The following is an 18,375-nucleotide window of genomic DNA, read 5'->3' on the forward strand; positions in this document are numbered from 1 at the left end:
GACACTGGTCAAAGGACTCACTGTGCCCTAAGCACTATTATATTAAAGAATGATTAATGTAGCACTTTCCCCAAAATAGCACTTCCTTCTAGCTAGGCGATAGTGGCACATGCCTTTAATCCCAGCACTCAGAAAGGAGAGCCAGTTGGATCTCCGTGAGTTCAAGGCCAAAAAAAAATGTACTTCTAGGGCTGGGGATGTGGCTTAGTTAGAAGAATGCTCACCTAGCATTCATGAAGTCCTGGATTTGATCTACACATAAAACCAGGCATGTTACCACATACCTATAATCCCAGCACTTGTAGAGGCAATAAGATACATTTCAAGGTCATCTTCCATAACATATTTAGGACCTTTGATTTGATCCCCACAACTACTACCCAGAAGCCCTTCCCAAAATTCTAAATTGAAACATTAAGTTATTCTTGGATAGTTCCAAAAGATTTTCCTATGCCAAAAGCCTCAGATAGTCCCTCATAAATATGGTCTGATATTTGCATATAAGCTTTGCCTTATAGTTCATGTCATTTTCTTGACATGGGAACTGATATTTGCATATAATTTTTGCTCTTGTAATTCATATGTCATGTTCTTGGCCTGGAATCTGGATATATTGCTCAAACCAATCTTTAACTCTAGCTAAAAGTGATTTCCAGCATCTTGGCCTTCCAAGTAGTTGGGACTACAAGCATATGCCACTGCTACCTGCACCTGCCCATAAAATCATCATTAGAATCAACACTTAATAGGATACAAATGCTATGCAAAGAGATATTATAGTATATTGTTTAGGAGGAAATGACAGGGAAATCTCATGTTTGTTAGCAATGTAATTTTTAATTGCCTGTTTCCAATCTGTGGCTGTGTATCCCTGGACACAGAATGTATGAATACAAGGTACCTAATTTATTTTAAATGCTAGCAATTTTGTATTATGTTTACCATAACTTCCTTAAGATCTATTAGCATGGCATTTTTTTAAAAAAATTGCTGTTTCAGTGGGATAGTGGTGGCGCATGCCTTTAATCTCAGCACTCAGGAGGCAGAGGCAGGAGGGTCTCTGTGAGTTAGAGGCCAGCCTAGTGTACAGAATGAGTTCCAGGACAGGATCCAAAGCTACACAGGGAAATCCTGTCTCGAAAAACCAAAAAAATAAAAATAAAAATATAAATAAATAAATAAATAAATAAATAAATAAATAAATAAAATGTTACTGTTTCACTGTGATACAATCACATAACCAAAGCTAGTCTAGAAATTGGTATGTGTGTCAGGTTGTCCTTAAATCCTCGTCTGTTTCTTAATTGCTGGTATTAGAGGCATATACATTAGAAGCACATACATGTGCATCTGCTTGTGCCTATGGATGGTGGTGAGCCAATATGTGGGTGCCAGGAACTAAACCAAGTCTTCTGTAAGAACAGCAAGTGCTCTGAACTGATGAACCACTTCTTGAGTCCCTGATTTTGCATTCTTAGTCATTTATTGTGTGTTGGCATGCGGAGATCTAAGAACAAGCTCTGAGTTAGTCTTCTTTCACCGTGTACATCTTCAAGCTTGGCATCAGGCACCTTTACACAATGAACCATCTTGCCAGCCACACATGCCCAGTTTCATGCAGGGCTCAAACCCAGAACAAGATTTCTACCAACTGAGCTAAGCTACCACCCCTAACAACGCTATCCTAATGGAAGTATTAGGATCATAGACATGTGCTACCATGCTCATTTTAAACAAAATGTTTTTTAAATGTCCACTGTTTGTACTCCTTGAAATTTTTTCTGATGGTTTGAAAAATTGAAGATGAAAGTAAAGCAAAATTGGAAATTAGGTATAACAATTTTAAGGCTTTGGACTACATAACTACTAAATGAAAGGAATGATAAGACAAATGTAGAAGCAGATTTGTATTTTCAAAAATATCTACCTGGCATTAGTATAAAAGATATAAACAGCCGGGTGGTGGTGGCGCACACCTTTAATCCCAGCACTCGGGAGGCAGAGCCAGGTGGATCTCTGTGAGTTCGAGGCCAGCCTGGGCTACCAAGTGAGTTCCAGGACAGGCACAAAGCTACACAGAGAAACCCTGCCTCGAAAAACCAAAAAAAAAAAAAAAAAAAAAAAAGATATAAACAGGAGGATATTGCAAAGAGTTGGATTTGACAGGTAAGAGAGGAATAAATGTTTAAGTAAAACAGGTTTAAGGATGATCAAGAGGCCATGGATCATTTTTTTTAATGTTCTCAGAAATAGGATTAATGAGTTAAGAGTAAGACAACAAAAATGCGTTCAGTTTCTGTGTAGTTAGAGCAATATGAAGGGGAAACCAGATGATCAAAGATACACTTTTGGGTCTCTGTGTATGAAAGTGCTAAGTTTACTGACATGAAGACAGTCACTGGCTATTTGTAGTGTAGGTAGTGGTGTAGGTATTTTCAGCCATAGAAGCCAAAAGAAGGCTTGTGTAACGTCCACAGTTATACTTGTCATAGAAGATACCTGCGAAGGTCCCCACAATTTGCAGTGTCTGAATGTGACAAACTAATATCAAACAGATTACAGAATGTGCAGTGGTGAATTAGAAATGAGAAAAGTAGAGCTGGGTGTGGTGAACTCCTTTAATCCCAGGTGGATCTCTATGAGCTTGAGACCAGCCTGGTCTACAAACAGGCCCCAGAACTGCCAGGACTGTCACACAGAGAAACCCTGTCTTGAAAAACTGGGAGGAAGGGAGGAAGGGAGGGAGGGAGGGAAGAAGAAAGAGAAGAGAAAGTATAGCCATAAATGATGGATTGGAACTGTCTGAGAAGTTTGGTTCTGGAGATAAAATACATGTGATGTCCAGAGATGAAGAAGAGTTCAAGAATTATGAAGTGTTTTCAAATAAGAGGTTGAGATGGTATCCAGAGCCAGGTGGAAGATGGCTATGATCATACTGTTGTCAAATAAGAAAACTCTAGTAAAGACAGGATACACTACATTCATTCATATGCTATTGATACAAAAATGATAAAGCTGCATTTTAGTAGGGTTTTTCTTGTCATTAATTTTTTTGCACAATCTTTTCAGTGAGAGCTGGAAAACACTTCCAATGGGGAAAATACATTCTGGAATAAAGACTACAAAATTTTTGTCTCATTTTCAATTATACTTAATAGGAAAGGCTAAATGGGTGAATCTGCTACTTAACCCTAAATTATTTTCAGGGTGAATTTGCCTGTTAAACTAAAGTAGTAGGTAGCTGTATAAACTTCTTGGAGCTACCATAACAAGATGTCACAATCAGCATATCTTAAAAGTGTGAACACTGTCACACTTCTGGAAGTTGGAATAACTCAAGTCACTGACAGAGATGTGGCCATCTGTAGATTCTAAGAGAAAATCTGTTCTGTGTCTTGTCTCCTGGTTTCTGGTAGTGCCAGCAATCCTTGGTGAGGCCTATCTTATGGCTTTCTAATTTCAGTCTTTGTTTTCTTTATCCAATGGTCAACATTCTGTGTGTCAGTATCTAGGTCTCCTTCTTACAAGGACAACCATCACTGGACTTAGAGATTGTCCTATTCTAGGGTTACCTCACTAAATCCAATTGTATTAAAGAATCTCCTTACAATATTTCCCCCAACAAGGTCACATTTTTCAGGTTGTGGACAAATACATATATATGAGGGTAATTGTGGGTTTGTTTTGTTTTGTTTTTTCAAGACAGGGTTTCTCTGTGCAGTCCTGGCTATCCTGGAACTCACTCTGTAAACCAAGCTGACCCCGAACTCAGAGATTCACCTGCTTCTGCCTCCTAAGTGCTTGGATTAAAGACATGCACCACCACGTTTGGCATGGTTTTGTTTTGAAAGGCTTTTTCAGACAGAATCAACTGACAGAAGATCTGCCCAAAATGTGGGCAGCACGTTCCATATACTGGGGATCCTATGGAATAAAAGGAGAAAAAGAAAGAAAGAAAGCTCAGCCAGGCTGTGGTGGCGCAAGACTTTAATCCCAGGACTCGCGAGGCAGAGGCAGGTAAGATGGCCACATCTCTGTGAGTTCAAGACCAGCCTGATCTATCTAGTGAGTTCCAGGACAGGCTCCAAAGCTACAGAGAAACCCTGTCTCAAAGGAAGGAAGGAGAGGAAGGAAGGAGAGGAAGGAGAGGAAGGAAGGAGAGGAAGGAAGGGGAGGAAGGAAGGGGAGGAAGGGCGGAAGGGGAGGAAGGGCGGAAGGGGAGGAAGGGCGGAAGGGGAGGAAGGGCGGAAGGGGAGGAAGGGCGGAAGGGGAGGAAGGGCGGAAGGGGAGGAAGGGCGGAAGGGGAGGAAGGGCGGAAGGGGAGGAAGGGCGGAAGGGGAGGAAGGGGGAGGAAGGGGAGGGGAAGGGGAAGGCAATGAAGGAAGGAAGGAAGGAAGGAAGGAAGGAAGGAAGGAAGGAAGGAAGGAAGGAGAGGAAGGAAGGAGAGGAAGGAGAGGAAGGAAGGAGAGGAAGGAAGGAGAGGAAGGAGAGGAAGGAAGGGGAGGAAGGAAGGAAGGGGAGGAAGGGCGGAAGGGGAGTAAGGGGAGGAAGGGGGAGGAAGGGGGAGGAAGGGGGAGGAAGGGGGAGGAAGGGGAGGGGAAGGGGAAGGCAATGAAGGAAGGAAGGAAGGAAGGAAGGAAGGAAGGAAGGAAGGGAGGGAGGGAGGGAAAGAAAGAAAGAAAGAAAGAAAGAAAGAAAGAAAGAAAGAAAGAAAGAAAGGGAAAGAAAGTCAGAGCCCCAAGCATCCTCCTTCTGTTTACTGTCCACCCTGGTGTGAAGAACCTAATCTACCACATGCTCCCACCACCATGCTTTGTTCAAGCACGTGGGGACAAGCAACTGAATTATCTAAAGCTGTGACTTAAAATAAAACCTCCCTCCCTCTCCCCCCCCCCCCTCTCTCTTCCAAGACAGGGTTTCTCTGTTTAGCAGTCCTACTTGTCCTGGAACTCACTTTCTATGTAGACCAGGCTAGCTAACTCACTGAGATTCTCCTGCTTCCAAGGGCTGGGATTAAAGGTGTGCACCACGACCACCCAGCCCAAACCTGTCTCTCTTAAGATGCTTTCCTGAAGCATTTTGTCAAAGCAATTTAGCACAGAAAATTGGTATCAGAAATATAGACAGGAAACTTTTCTGAAAAAAAAAATAGTGATTATGACAGTAGAGACATGCTCGAAAACCTTTATGGTGATTTACAACCATCCATTAACCCAATTCAAGAGGATCCAACCTCTTCTGACCTTCAGGGGTAACGAGCACAAAGATGGTGCACATGCATACACTCAGGCAAATATTTAACACAGATAAAATGAATAAATCTAATCTTTGTAAATTAACAACAAAAAAAGATACAGTCTGGGGGCTGGTGAGATGGCTCAGCAGGTAAAGGCACTTGTTGCCAAGCCTGACAACTAGAATGTGATACTCATGGCCCACATCATGAAAGGAGAAAACCAACTCTCCTAAGTTGTCCTCTGAATTCCACGTAGGTGTACATACACACACACACAATTTTTCAACAAAAAGACTTCACAACTCAACATAAAAGCAAGACCATGTCAGCACACAGGAAGAAATACAGCTATCTGTAAACCAAACTGAAAGGAAGGCCCAAAAAGAATCAACCTTGCTGGCTTGGACTTCCAGCCTCAAAATCCATGAAGAAAAATAAAGGGGGGGGGGGGCTATTATTTTAAGTAGTTACTCTGTGGTATTTTGTTACTACCACTAAGGAAGAAGAAACTAAAAAGTTCTTTGTTAGCTATTTCCCTGGTGAGAACTAAGTTGAGAAGCACACACACCAATATGAAGAGTAACTCTCATACTGAGGGGAAAATGGTCACTATAGCAACTACAAACCAATTAGACCGCCCGCGCATGTCTAATTGTGTGTGTGTGTGTGTGTGTGTGTGTGTGTGTGTCAGAGAGACAGAAAGCACTGGACTTTCTTGATAAGTCAGTGCAACAGACACATAAATTCCTCCTCATTTTCAATTAAAGAAATTCAGGCTTAGAGAAAATTTGGTGGCTGAGGTCAACAGTTTGGAAGGGGAGCCATTGATCAAAGTTCCCCTCCCCCAACTCCTCTCAGATCCTTCCCACCTCCAACCCACCCAACTAGAGTAGAATTTTAAGACTTATCAAAAAGAAGGGAAGCACAAAAGGAAAAACAAAGAACTTCGATTCTTAGATATGGAAAAGTTCTGGATTTATTATCATTTACATATACATCACTTACTGAATTCCTCAACAGTAAGGGGATTTTGAGTGAAGCATTATAGCTCACTCTTGTATTATCAGTATTAGAAAGATGAGGTAGAAAGATTACTGTGAGTTCAAAAGCCAGCCTGAGCTACATAGTGAGTTCTAGGCTAGGCTAGTGAAACCTTGTCTCACACTAACACTAAAGGGTGGAAAGAGAAGAGGACTTAAACGATATGCTTGAAAGAGGACCTATAGCACACAGAGAACACTACATACATAGTACTAACAGTGAATCCTCCAGAACTGTCTAGCTTTCATATGAGTTCTGGAGACCTGAACTCTGGTTTTCACACTTGCCCATCAAGCATTGTAGTCACTGAGGCATCTCTAAAGTCCCAAATTGTAAGTTTATAAGACAAATTACAATATAAGGCTAATGAAATTTTAAAGTGCCTTTCATCTAGTCAATGGCAAAACTTCATTAAAAATAAAAACAATCTTCCTGAGTTCAAGCACCAACATTCAAAGGGGGATAAATCTCAATTATCATATCCTCTTCTCACCTTGAAAAATATTCTTCTGGGAAAAATTGATAAGAAAAGAATACATTATATATAATGCACATTAAACTGATTTTCCCTCCAAATCTACAATCAGTCTTTCCAATAAAAAACATTCCACAGGACTGGAGAGGTGGCTCAATGGTTAAGAGCAGCTGCTGCCCTTTTAGAGGACCCAAGTTCAGTTCCCAGCACCCGAGTGGGCAGCTTAACCAACTGTATATAACTCCAGCTCAAGGGGTTACAACACTGTAGTAGAATATTTTATGGTGTGTTACTTTAGTTCATGTTGCATCTGTTTAACTCTGTGAAGCTGTGTTACTGTGCATGTGTAAAACACCTGATGGTCTTAAAGAACTGGCCAATAGCAAGGCAGGAGAAAGGCTAGTCAGGGTTAGGAGGCAGAGAGAATATATAGAAGGAGAAAACTGGGGGGAGACCTAAGATAGGAGCCAGAGAAGGAGGAGGACTCCAAGGTCCAGCCACCCAGCTACACAGCAAGCCACAGAGTAAGAGTAAGATTTACAGAAGTTAGAGAGTGGGAAAAGCCCGGAGGCAAAGGATAGACTGAACAATTTAAAATAAGGAAAGCGGGCTAGAAACTAAGCCAAGCTAAGGCCAGGCATCCATAAGTAAAAATAAGCCTCAGTGTGTGATTTATTTGGGAGCTGGGTGGCAGGCCATCCAGAAAAGAGTAAAAACAAACAACAATAATACAACACCTTCTGGCTTCCACTGGTACTAGCATGAAGGCGACATAAGAACATACATACACGCAATAAATAGGTCTGGGGGTGGAGGTAGTTCCATACAAAAATGGCAAAAATAAGTGAATATATTTTAGGTCTTGGGATGTTGTAGCTCTAGAAATTTTATGATATAAACCTAAGTTAATTTCCTTCTTAGAAAAAAAAAATGTGGCTTTAGCTGGGCGGTAGTGGCGCATACCTTTAATTCCAGCACTCAGGAGACATAGGCAAGAGGATCTCTAGTTGAAGGCCAGCCTGCTCTACAGTGTTCCAGGACAGCAAGGGCTACACAGAGAAACCTTGTCTCAAAAACCCAAAAGAAAGAAAATGTTTTTAAGTTCACAACTAAGAAGTTGGAAGTAGTCTACCAAGTATAACAAAGTGAATACTATCTATGTAGAAGAAAGCCCAGAATAGAAAAGCTTTAGAGTATTCCCTCAACTGAAGGATGACCTAGCACACAAATTATTACTAATGACCTACATCATTTGACTAAGAAACAAAAGATGGCTTTTTAAACATTCCTTTTACAAAATTTCAGTTATTTCCTCTTGGTCCTACTTCTACATTTACAATTCACCTAGCTAGTGATTGTTAGTGATCAACACCTGGTCAAAGGTTAAAATGATGACCATTTCATTACATTCCCCCTTAAATGTTTTAAAGGCAGTGTACTTAGTGTTCCACATACATCATCATTAAATGCTCTAGGCTTCATGAACTTGCCCAAAATGCTCCGTTCTGCTGACCTTTATGTGAATATCCTCCCCTGAACAAATCATTAGAGTTATGCATAAAGTGGACTGGGTCAAGGCAGCTGAGTAGCAGTGGAACTGAGGTTCAAAAAACTGTAAAGTCTGATGAAAAGCCCACACCCAAACCTTAAAACTGCACCACCCAGCCAGCAGCAGTGGCAAAGTCCTTTAATCCCAGCACTGGGGAGGCAGAGACAGATGGATCTCTGTGAGTTTCAGGCCAGCCTGTTCTACAAATAGAGTTCTAGGACAGCTAGGGCAATTACAAAATTACAAAGAGAAACCCTGGGGTGGGGGGGAACGACGACACCACCACCACCACCACCACCACCACCACCACCACCACCACCACCACCACCACCACCACCACCACTCTATATTGAAGGAAGAGCAGTAAGTATAACATAGAAGCAATAAACAAAACTCCTTTGACACTAAATAACCTAGTTATGAGCCTTGTGGATACAGGAAGAAAAAGTGGGGAGGCAAGAAAGGTCAATGAACCAGAAGAAATTAAAAAGAAAAGTGGTCATCTTTAGTGCTGGAAGACAATAACAATAGGCACGTAGAAAGGGTACAGCCCCTATAAGATGCATAGTGATAGTTTCATAAAAAGTGACTAGAAGCAGAGTGTGGTTACACAAGCCTTTATCCCAGCACTCAGAAGGAAGGGGCAAGTGAATCTCTGAGTTTGAGGCCAGCATCATATACAGAGTACATTCCAGAACAGCCAGGGATACAAAGAGAGACGAGAGACCCTGTCTCAAAAAAAAAAAAAAAAAAAAAGATTAGTCAACATTCAAATTATGCATTGGACTCTGCAGTTGCCTGTCCATACTTGTAACTTTCAAAGGAGCTTCTTTTATTTCAAATCTTGTTTTGTTTACTTCAAATCTTCAAAACTCATCTCAGTTTATAAACCAACTCATGAACCAAAAATAGTGTATATCTGTAACATCAGCACTCAAATGGTTGAAGCAGAAGAATCAACAGTCCTAGGCCAGTCTAGGCTGAACAGGGAAGCCCTGTCTCAAAAAAATATTTTTAATATTATATATAAATAAATATATATACACAAATATATATATGCACATACATTTAAAAATCTATATAAAATCTAAGTACTTATCAAAGACTATTTACAAGTCACTATAGGATAGCCAACCCAACAAAAACCATGTCACTATTGGTTACCCAATCACACTGCCTCCTTCCTCTTACTTTGTTCCTTGTTATAGAGTCCACCTCCCATTAGGAAGCTGACTGTACACAGTATTGCTTTCCCAGCTCCAGCTATACCTACCACATGGAAACATGCCTAGTCATGGCCAAAAAGAGCTGAGAGAAAAATTTATGAAGGCTTCATTCAGGAAAGGTTTATATTCCAAATGAAAGAAGTGTGTGGGTAATTATCATCTTTACTGACTATGGTTGTTAATACAAATCCTCTTTTTCTCACACCCTCTATCAATCTCTCCATAAACCCTTTCAGCTGTACCTGAAAACATGAAGAATCACTTCAACACTCACTCCTACTCCTCTCTTGCTCTAAACCCTCTCTCCTGGCGGCTGTTTCTCTTAATAGTAGGTCTGCTTCTCCCTTTATCTTCTCACTCTTTTCTCAATAAAGCAGCTAGTATGAGCCTTCCCCCGCCCCCTCTTTTGGTGCTGGGCATTGAACCCAAGGTCTCACCTATACTAGGTAAGCACTCTGCATCATTGTAGGTGGCCCAGTCCTGAAATAAGCGTTTTAGGTCACTTCTCTGCTCAAAAGTTCCCACAGGCATATCTCTTCTCACCTAAGTATAAAACAACAGGTCTCACAATGCAAGACCCTACATGACCTGACTCCATTACTTTGCTTACTTGTCCTTTATTACTGATCAGCCTCTTTTCAATTCAGTTCTATGAACTCAAGCACAAGAGCCTTTTCTCATTCACTGTTCCCTGCTCCCAAAATGCTAATCCCTACATACAGCTTTTTCACTCTGCATTCTCACACTGCCTTTAAGACTCAAAAGTCATCTTACTGAGAGACCTCCCCAATCAGCTTATGCTACTAAAGCAATACAGCCCTTCTTATCCTGTCCACTACTTTATTTTCCCCATAATACTTAATATTTCAGACATAATAAAATGTTTACCTATGTTAATCTGTCTTTTCCCTCATCCTCATTAAAATATAAGTTCCATGAGCTTTTTTGTTTTTCTCCTCTATTTCCCATGCTTACATTACATTTTTTCATATACTATAGTGCCAAATAAATTAATCTAGCAACCATCAATAAGGTGAAAATGAAAGGAATGAGGAAGGAGCAACATATCTAAGTCCTGACAATTTATTTGTTTGTTTGTTTATTAACTTTGTTTATTAACATACAAATAACATTTTAGTACAAAATAAAATATCACCATATTTCTCCTTTTCTATTTTAATAAAAAGAAAAAAGAAAAAAGCTTATAACTAACATAAGAAAAACTATATACAAAAGTACAATAACTATATACAATATATACAAGTAATAAATACCTAAACAATGTCTAGTCCATTTGTATTTGACAAATTCAGAGAAAATAATTCCACTATCTATCCTATTTTGGTAAGTCCAAAATGTATCTAATTCACTTTCTATCCTAATTAATCTTCAACTATAACTAACTAATCTTCAACTCCCTCAGAGACCCAAGAAGGAAATAATATTAGCTAACAAAAATAAAAACTTGATTATACTTGTGAGGTAAATTTCTACTTGTTGAAGCCATTTTTTAACTACGGTTTCTGACATTTGAAGCAAGAAAGTACCTGACACAGGACCTAGGTAGGAATGTACATGAAAATAAACACAAGTAAAAAAGTAAACTAATGGGCTAAATAACTCAGTGTGTAGTGCTTGTCTAGCATACACAAAGTCTTGAGTTCAATGCTCACCCCACCACTCAAAAAAACTATGTTGAGGGCCATAGCCCAATTGGCAGCATGCTGTCTGGCATGCAAGAAGCCCTGGGTTCTATTTCCACCCTCTGAAAAACTGGATATGGTGGTACATGCTTATAATCACAGCACTTGGAAAGGGGAGACAAAGACGTGTTGACTGAGGAGATAGCTCAGTAGGTAGTAATTGTGCTTGCCTTGCAATCATGAGGACCTGAGCTGAATCCCTAGAACTTACATTTTAAAAAGAGGACATGGGGCTGGAGAGATGACTAAATGGCTAAGGACCTGAGTTCAGCTCTCGACACCCACATTAGGTGGCGACTCACAACTACCTGTAACTCCAGTTCCAGGAGATCTGAAGTTCTTCTGGCCTCCATGAGCACAAGAATACACACACATGCAAACACAAACACACACTTTGGTGCTTACTTGTTAATACCAGCACTGGAGAGGGATGGGGTAAAAGACCCCATCTCTACCCTACCCAAGGATAGGGGTTCAGGCATGTGCATGCATGGTTTTTATATGAGGGCCAGGGATCTGAACTCAAATCCTCGGGCACTTACCAAATGAGCTTATGTTGGTGACTTATGTTACTACTATTGTTTTTGTTTGTTATAGGGTCCTCCTCTGTAGCACCACTGGCCTGGAACCCATAAACCTCCTCTCTCAGTGACTTCAGTGCTGGGATAACAAGTGTGCACTAACCACCATACATGGTTAAGTTTTTAATTTTACACATGAAATACAAAACTCACTGAGAGTGTAATTCTATTTATTACCCATATTCACTGTCAACAGCAAAGAAACAATACTTTGAGATCACTCCACCTAACCTCTGGAAGTCATCTTTACATGCATTTATTTGTCCACAACAACCCATGATCACATTTAAGGCTGAGAAAAACTAAGTTATATGATCAGCTCCTTATCAAATGGCTACTAAATAGCAAGACTAGGGTGTGAATCTGACTACTAATACAACATACCACAGGAAAATACTGCAGTCCACAAACATATCATTCTGCCAAAATTGAAGTGTTCTCCAACATGCTGCTTATTCCATTATGACCTTTTTCTTAAAAATACATTTATTTATTGGGAGTAACTGCACATGTACATGTACATGTCACAGCACACATGTGGAAGTCAGTTCTCTCCTACCAGGTGGGTATCAGAGATTAAATCAGGTTGCTAGGACTCCTGAGTCTTGGGACTGCAGGTGTGCATTCCTACACCTGGCTCATCTACCGGTATTGGGTGGAGGAGTAACTACTAAAGATTGAAGCAGGTCCTTGTACACATTAAGCAAGAACTCTACCACTGAGCTATATCTAAACAAGTTTTAACTGTTGTTTCATTTTTCTTTTTTTCTGTTAAGGTTTCTTTCAAATCTTCTGCTTGAGTATCTTTTGTTCTGTGTCATAGCTCAAAGCCCTAACCCAAAAAGGCATAAATGTTGGGGCCTGGTTAGATGGCTCAGTAGGTATGTGCACTTACTGTGCAAATATGGGGATATGAATTCAAAGCCCCAAACCCCATGCAAAAAGGTGGCCATCTATCTCTTCTCCTTTCTTCAGCCATCCTGCACCATAAGCCTGACTCAGCTTTTTGTCACGTCTTCTCACAAGATTTTCAGAATCAAGTGATTCCTGGCCAAGAAACAAAAGCAAACTCACCCTATTCCCCAATGGATTTGAATGAAAACTGGTAATATCAGGTATAACTCCAAGAAAAGCTACTGGAGGAGAATGAAGCTGGGTCTATTAAGAATTCACACATAGCCGGGCGGTGGTGGCGCACGCCTTTAATCCCAGCACTCGGGAGGCAGAGGCAGGTGGATCTCTGTGAGTTCGAGGCCAGCCTGGGCTACCAAGTGAGTTCCAGGAAAGGCGCAAAGCTACACAGAGAGACCCTGTTTCGAAAAACCAAAAAAAAAAAAAAAAAGAATTCACACATAATAACACGACTATGGGTTTAGACTGAATCATGACCATCTATCCTACCAGGTGGAGCTAAACATTTTAAACCTCTGTAAGTTGGGGGTCTGATTTGCTGTTATCTGTTCCACATGAGATAATTGTTTTTTTTTTTTTCAGTAATAAAATGTGAAACCTAAAAAAAAAAAAAAAAAAAAAAAAATGGACATGGCCCCACATGACTATAACTCTAGCAAGGGGGAAGGAAACACAGGTGGACCCTGGGAGCTCCCTGACTATCCAGCCTAGCTGAAGTGGCAAGCTTCAGTGAGAGAGTCTATCTAAAGGGAATAAGGCAGAGTGTGATAGTGGAAGACAAGCATGCATACCCAGCATGCTCATGTGCATGTTAACACGCACAAATAAATAAACAAAAAGCCTTGCAAAGTAACCATTTTTGGTTAAGAGAATTTTAAATAGAAGTTTATCTTCTAGAATATACCCATGGTAACAAAAATATTCAAGGCTGTTCACTACAAAGCAATAATAAACTTAATAATCAATTAAATGATTATATTTAGATGATTAGTTAAGATACCTCTAATCAAGTTTAAAACTGATTTTAAAGTTTAAATCTCTGCTGGGATCTCATAAGCACTACTGCCCAGATGTGTAAACTACACACCAAGAAGGCAACTTTCCTTTCCTCATCCAGTCCATTAAATCTATTAGCAGATCTTATCATTGTAGCTTCCAAACATGTAGGATCACTTCTCTCCTTCACCACCCTAACTCCACACTTAATCTACTAAAATTATTTCAACAGCCCTATTGATCTGCAAGGTTTAAATTCTCCAATAGTTTTTTATGAATTGATGACAGACAAAAATCCCAACTCCTGGGGCTAGAGATATGGTTCAGAAGCTAAGAGCATTTGCTGCTCTTCCAGAGGATGCAAGTTCTGTTCTCAGCACACACATCAAGCAGCTAACAATGTCTGTAACTTCAACTCCAAGAGATCTGACACCCTCTTCTGACCTCTGTAGGTGCCAGCACAAATGCACTGGACACTCATAGAGACATACAAATTATAAAGCTTTTAGAAAAAAGAAAAATCCCAACTTCTCATTATTCATGCAGTCACATGATCAATCAGCTCTTCATGCACGCAGTCACTGTATGATCAGCTCCTCACCATGCATACAATCACTCCATGAACAGCTTCTCATTATGCACGCAGTCACTGTATGATCAGGAACCTGTGTACCTCCCAAACATGACCTCCTAAAGTGCTATAATCTTTTGTTTTTATTTTAAGAAGTGAGTGTTCCCTGAATATGACATGCCCATTCTGTTTTGTAGCCCTCACAATGAACTATGTTCTTACTAAAATTTCTCCCAACTGTGCTGGAGAGATGGCTCAGAGATTGAAAGCACTTACTGCTCTAGAAGAAGACCCAAGTTCAATTCCCGGCACCCACATGGAAGCTTACAACTATCTATAACTCCATTCCAAGAGGATCCAATGACCTCTTCTGACCTCAGAGGACACCAGGCATGCAGGTGGTGCACTTCCACACATGCAATCGAAACATTCACACACTTGGTCTAGCCTCAGACCCATACAAGAGTGAGCCCACCCCTGACACTGCCTGGAGTGCCAGGACCCAGAGGCTAGATGGCCCAGAGAACCTAGGATAGAACCAAACATGACTGGAGGGGAAAAGAGAGAAGAAAAAAAACCTCAATGTAATGATAATATTCTATACTCATAGATTAGTAACTACCCTAACTGTCATCAGAGCCTCCATCCAGTAACTGATGGAAACAGATGCAGAGAACCCAGCCAAACACTGGGAATCCTGCTGGAGAAAGGAAGGATTGTACAAGCCAGGGGAGTAAGGACATCACAAGAGAACCCACAGAAACATCTGCTCTGGGCTCATAGGAGTCTGGACCGATATCCAGGAAGCCTGCATGGGATCATGCATCATATATATATGACAGTTGTGTAACTTGGAACTCCTAACAGTGGGCGCAGGGGCTGTCCCTAACACTTTGGCTGGCTTTTGGGAACCCATTCCTCATACTGGGTTGCCTTGCCCAGCCTTAATACATTGGGAGGAGCTTAATCCTACAGCAATTTGATGAGCCATGCTTTGTTGATACCAATGGGAATCCTGCCCCTTTCTGAACAGAAACAGAGGAGTGGATGGGGTGGGAGGCAGAGGGGAAGTTGGGGGAGGAAATGGGAGGAAAGGAAGGAGAGGAAATTGCAGTTGAACTGTAAAATAAATGAACAAATTTAATTAATAAAATTTAAAAAAGAAGGAAAAGCCAGGCAGTGGTGGTGCACACCTTTAATCCTGGCTCTTGAGAGGCAGAGGCAGGCCTGGTCTACAGAGCAAATTCCAGGATAGGCTTCAAAGCTACACAGAGAAATCCTGTCTCAAAAACACCAGGAAAAAGAAAGGAAGAAAGGAAGGAAGGAAGGAAAAAACATTCATACGCATAAAATAATCTAAAATAAATAAAATGAAAATTATCACAGCTAGCTACCTCATGAGAAAAGACTGTTGTCATCACACAACAGATTTTTTTGATGGCCTGACCCATCTCTCATATCATAAATGCTGTCAATACATTACCATATGTATTTTTGCTTATAGCACTTATCAGTATCTGAAATTAAATTTGCATCTCTCATCGGTGAAATATTTTTTCCATAAAGATGGTGCTAGAATCTAGTGTCTAGAATAATCTAGTGGGTAAAAGAGCTTACAACATAAACAGTGTGACCTGAGTTCAATCTTTAGAAGTTATCCTCTGACTTCTACTTGCATGACATGGCACTCAGGCACCCAAGCTATCTCTGTCACATGCACATACACCACTCTACTACACACACACACACACACACACACACACACACACACACATTTGATTTATTAAATAAAATTCAAAAATCCTTGGCATAAGTGGTACTCAATTTTTTTTTTAAATTTTATGTGTATGGGTGTCTTGCCTGCATGTACCCCATGTATGTGCACTGCCTGCAGAGACCAGGATCCCCTGGAACAGAAGTTAGAGTTTTGAGCTGCCATGTGGGTGCTGGGAATCAAATCTAGGTCCTCTGGGAAGGCAGTGAATAAACCAATGAGCCATTTCTCCCCAGCCCTCACTGAGAGATGTTGTGTGGTTAATGTTAACTGTCATCGATTTAACAGGATCTAGAATCACCTAAGAGATGGACTTCTGGGAATGCCAGTGAATGATTATATTGATTATGTTAACTAATGTGAGAAGACTTGCCCATTGTGGTACCATTCTCTGGACATGAGATCCTAAACTCTCTTAAGTACAGAAAGCAAACTGAGCAGCAGGCATACATTCATCCACCTCTGTTTCCTGATTGTGGATACAACAAGACAAGATGTTGTTTAGCATCGGTGGCCCACAACTTTAATCCAGCACTCAGGAGGCAGAGTCAGGCAGATCTCTGTGAGTTCAAGGACAGCCTGGTCTATAGAGTGAGTTCCAGGACAGCCAAAGCTACATAATAAGAACTGTCTCAAAAAAACCAAAAAACCTAGTAGACCAAACACACATTTACCTTTCTTTAGTAATAGACCATTTCGATGAAAAAAAAAAAATGGGGGTCAAGAAAAAACTATTATTTTTAAAGTTGTAAGATTGTTTCAAAAACAGAGCAAGGGAGAAATCTAGGTATCATAGCATATAAAATAATCCTAACACTGAGAAGGCTGAGAGGAGATGCCACCCTGAACTGCACAGTGAATACTAGCACTGCATTGTAAGATAATATCTTACAAACAAAAAGAACATCTAGACAATGTTGAGAAACTTTGATTGAACAAAAGTTATAAAGTACACCTATAATGCACAGCACTTGGGAGGTAAAGGATCAGGAGCTCAAAGTTGACTCCATGGGACATTTTTAGGCCAGCTTCAGCAACATGAGACTATCTCAAATAAGTAAGTAGATAGATAGATAGATAGATAGATAGATAGATAGATAGATAGATAGATAGATAGATAGATAAATAAATAAAGGCTCTCAATGGAACCTGAGCAAAGCTTTTAAGGGTGACACATACCACCCAAAAAGGAGTAAGAATCACTGCATCAAATCTAGTAAGTACAATGGATAATGGTGACTCTGGAGCCTTCAAATCTTGGAGAGAGAGGAATTTCAACTTAGTTGAGCTTGAATAAAATAACAAGGCCAGCCTGGGCTACAGAGTGAGTTCCAGGAAAGGTGCAAAGCTACACAAAGAAATCTTGTCTAGAAAACGCCGGCTCCCCCCGCCCCCCCCAAAAAAAAAAAAAAAAATAACAACTGTTGCCAGGCATTGTGGTGCACGCGCCTTTTGTCCCAGCACTTGAGAGGCAGGGGCAGAGAAACTTTGTCCTGAAAACCAGAAGGAGAGGGGATAGGAGGAGAGGAGAGGGCAATCACACACTGAAAACCAAAAGCAACGTAAGAAAATGTTATCACATACTATTTGCCTCTGCTATGAACAGTATATAACATAAAAATGATCTCTTTGAGCTGAGCATGGTGGCACATGCCTTTAACCCCAGCACTCGGGAGGCAGAGGCAGGAGATCTCTGTGAGTTGGAGGCCAGCCTGGTCTACAAACTAAGTTCCAGGACAGCCAGAACTACACAAAGAAACCCTGTCTTGGAGAAGAAGAAGAAAAAAAAAAAAAAAAGATCCTGCAACTTTAACAGTTAATGTTAACTCATAAACAAAATAAAGTTGAGACTATGTCCTTACCCTGGGCAGTGTCAAAATATAGATAGTGAAGCACACCTTTATTTCCAGCAGAGGGATTAAATTGGGTGGTAGAGGTTAAAAGGATCTCTGTGAGTTCAAGGCCAACCTGGTCTAAGAGGACTACATAAAGACACTGTCTCAAAAAAATAAAAACAAAAAAATTAATGAGGAAATGTTAAATATTTTCTATGAGATAAAAAGGCTTTTTGGTTATGTTTAGGCTTTATTCTTTTATTTTTTTCTGATGTTGGAAGTAGTTTTCTGTCGATAACAGCTGAAGAGGATGGCTATAACATCATGTGCTATGACATTTACTATTGTTTCTTTTTAGATTTATTTTATATATTTATGAGTGTTTTACATGCATATATGTATGTGCACCATATGTGTGCCTGGGGCCATTGGAGATCAGACAATGACATCAGATTTCCTGAAACTCAAATGGTTGT

At 40.4% G+C, this 18,375-nt stretch overlaps 1 protein-coding gene and 1 pseudogene across 4 annotated transcripts in view; one reads left to right on the forward strand and one right to left on the reverse strand.

Annotated features, from left to right (window-relative positions):
- Positions 1-18,375, reverse strand: part of Kmt2c (lysine methyltransferase 2C) — a 235,888-nt gene that overhangs the window by 190,580 nt on the left and 26,933 nt on the right. The gene's annotated exons all lie outside the window — the stretch shown is intronic.
- On the forward strand, positions 12,724-12,990 carry LOC131905558 (large ribosomal subunit protein eL39-like; annotated as a pseudogene).

Source organism: Peromyscus eremicus, chromosome 3, assembly GCF_949786415.1.
Source record: "Peromyscus eremicus chromosome 3, PerEre_H2_v1, whole genome shotgun sequence".
NCBI lineage: Eukaryota > Metazoa > Chordata > Mammalia > Rodentia > Cricetidae > Peromyscus > Peromyscus eremicus.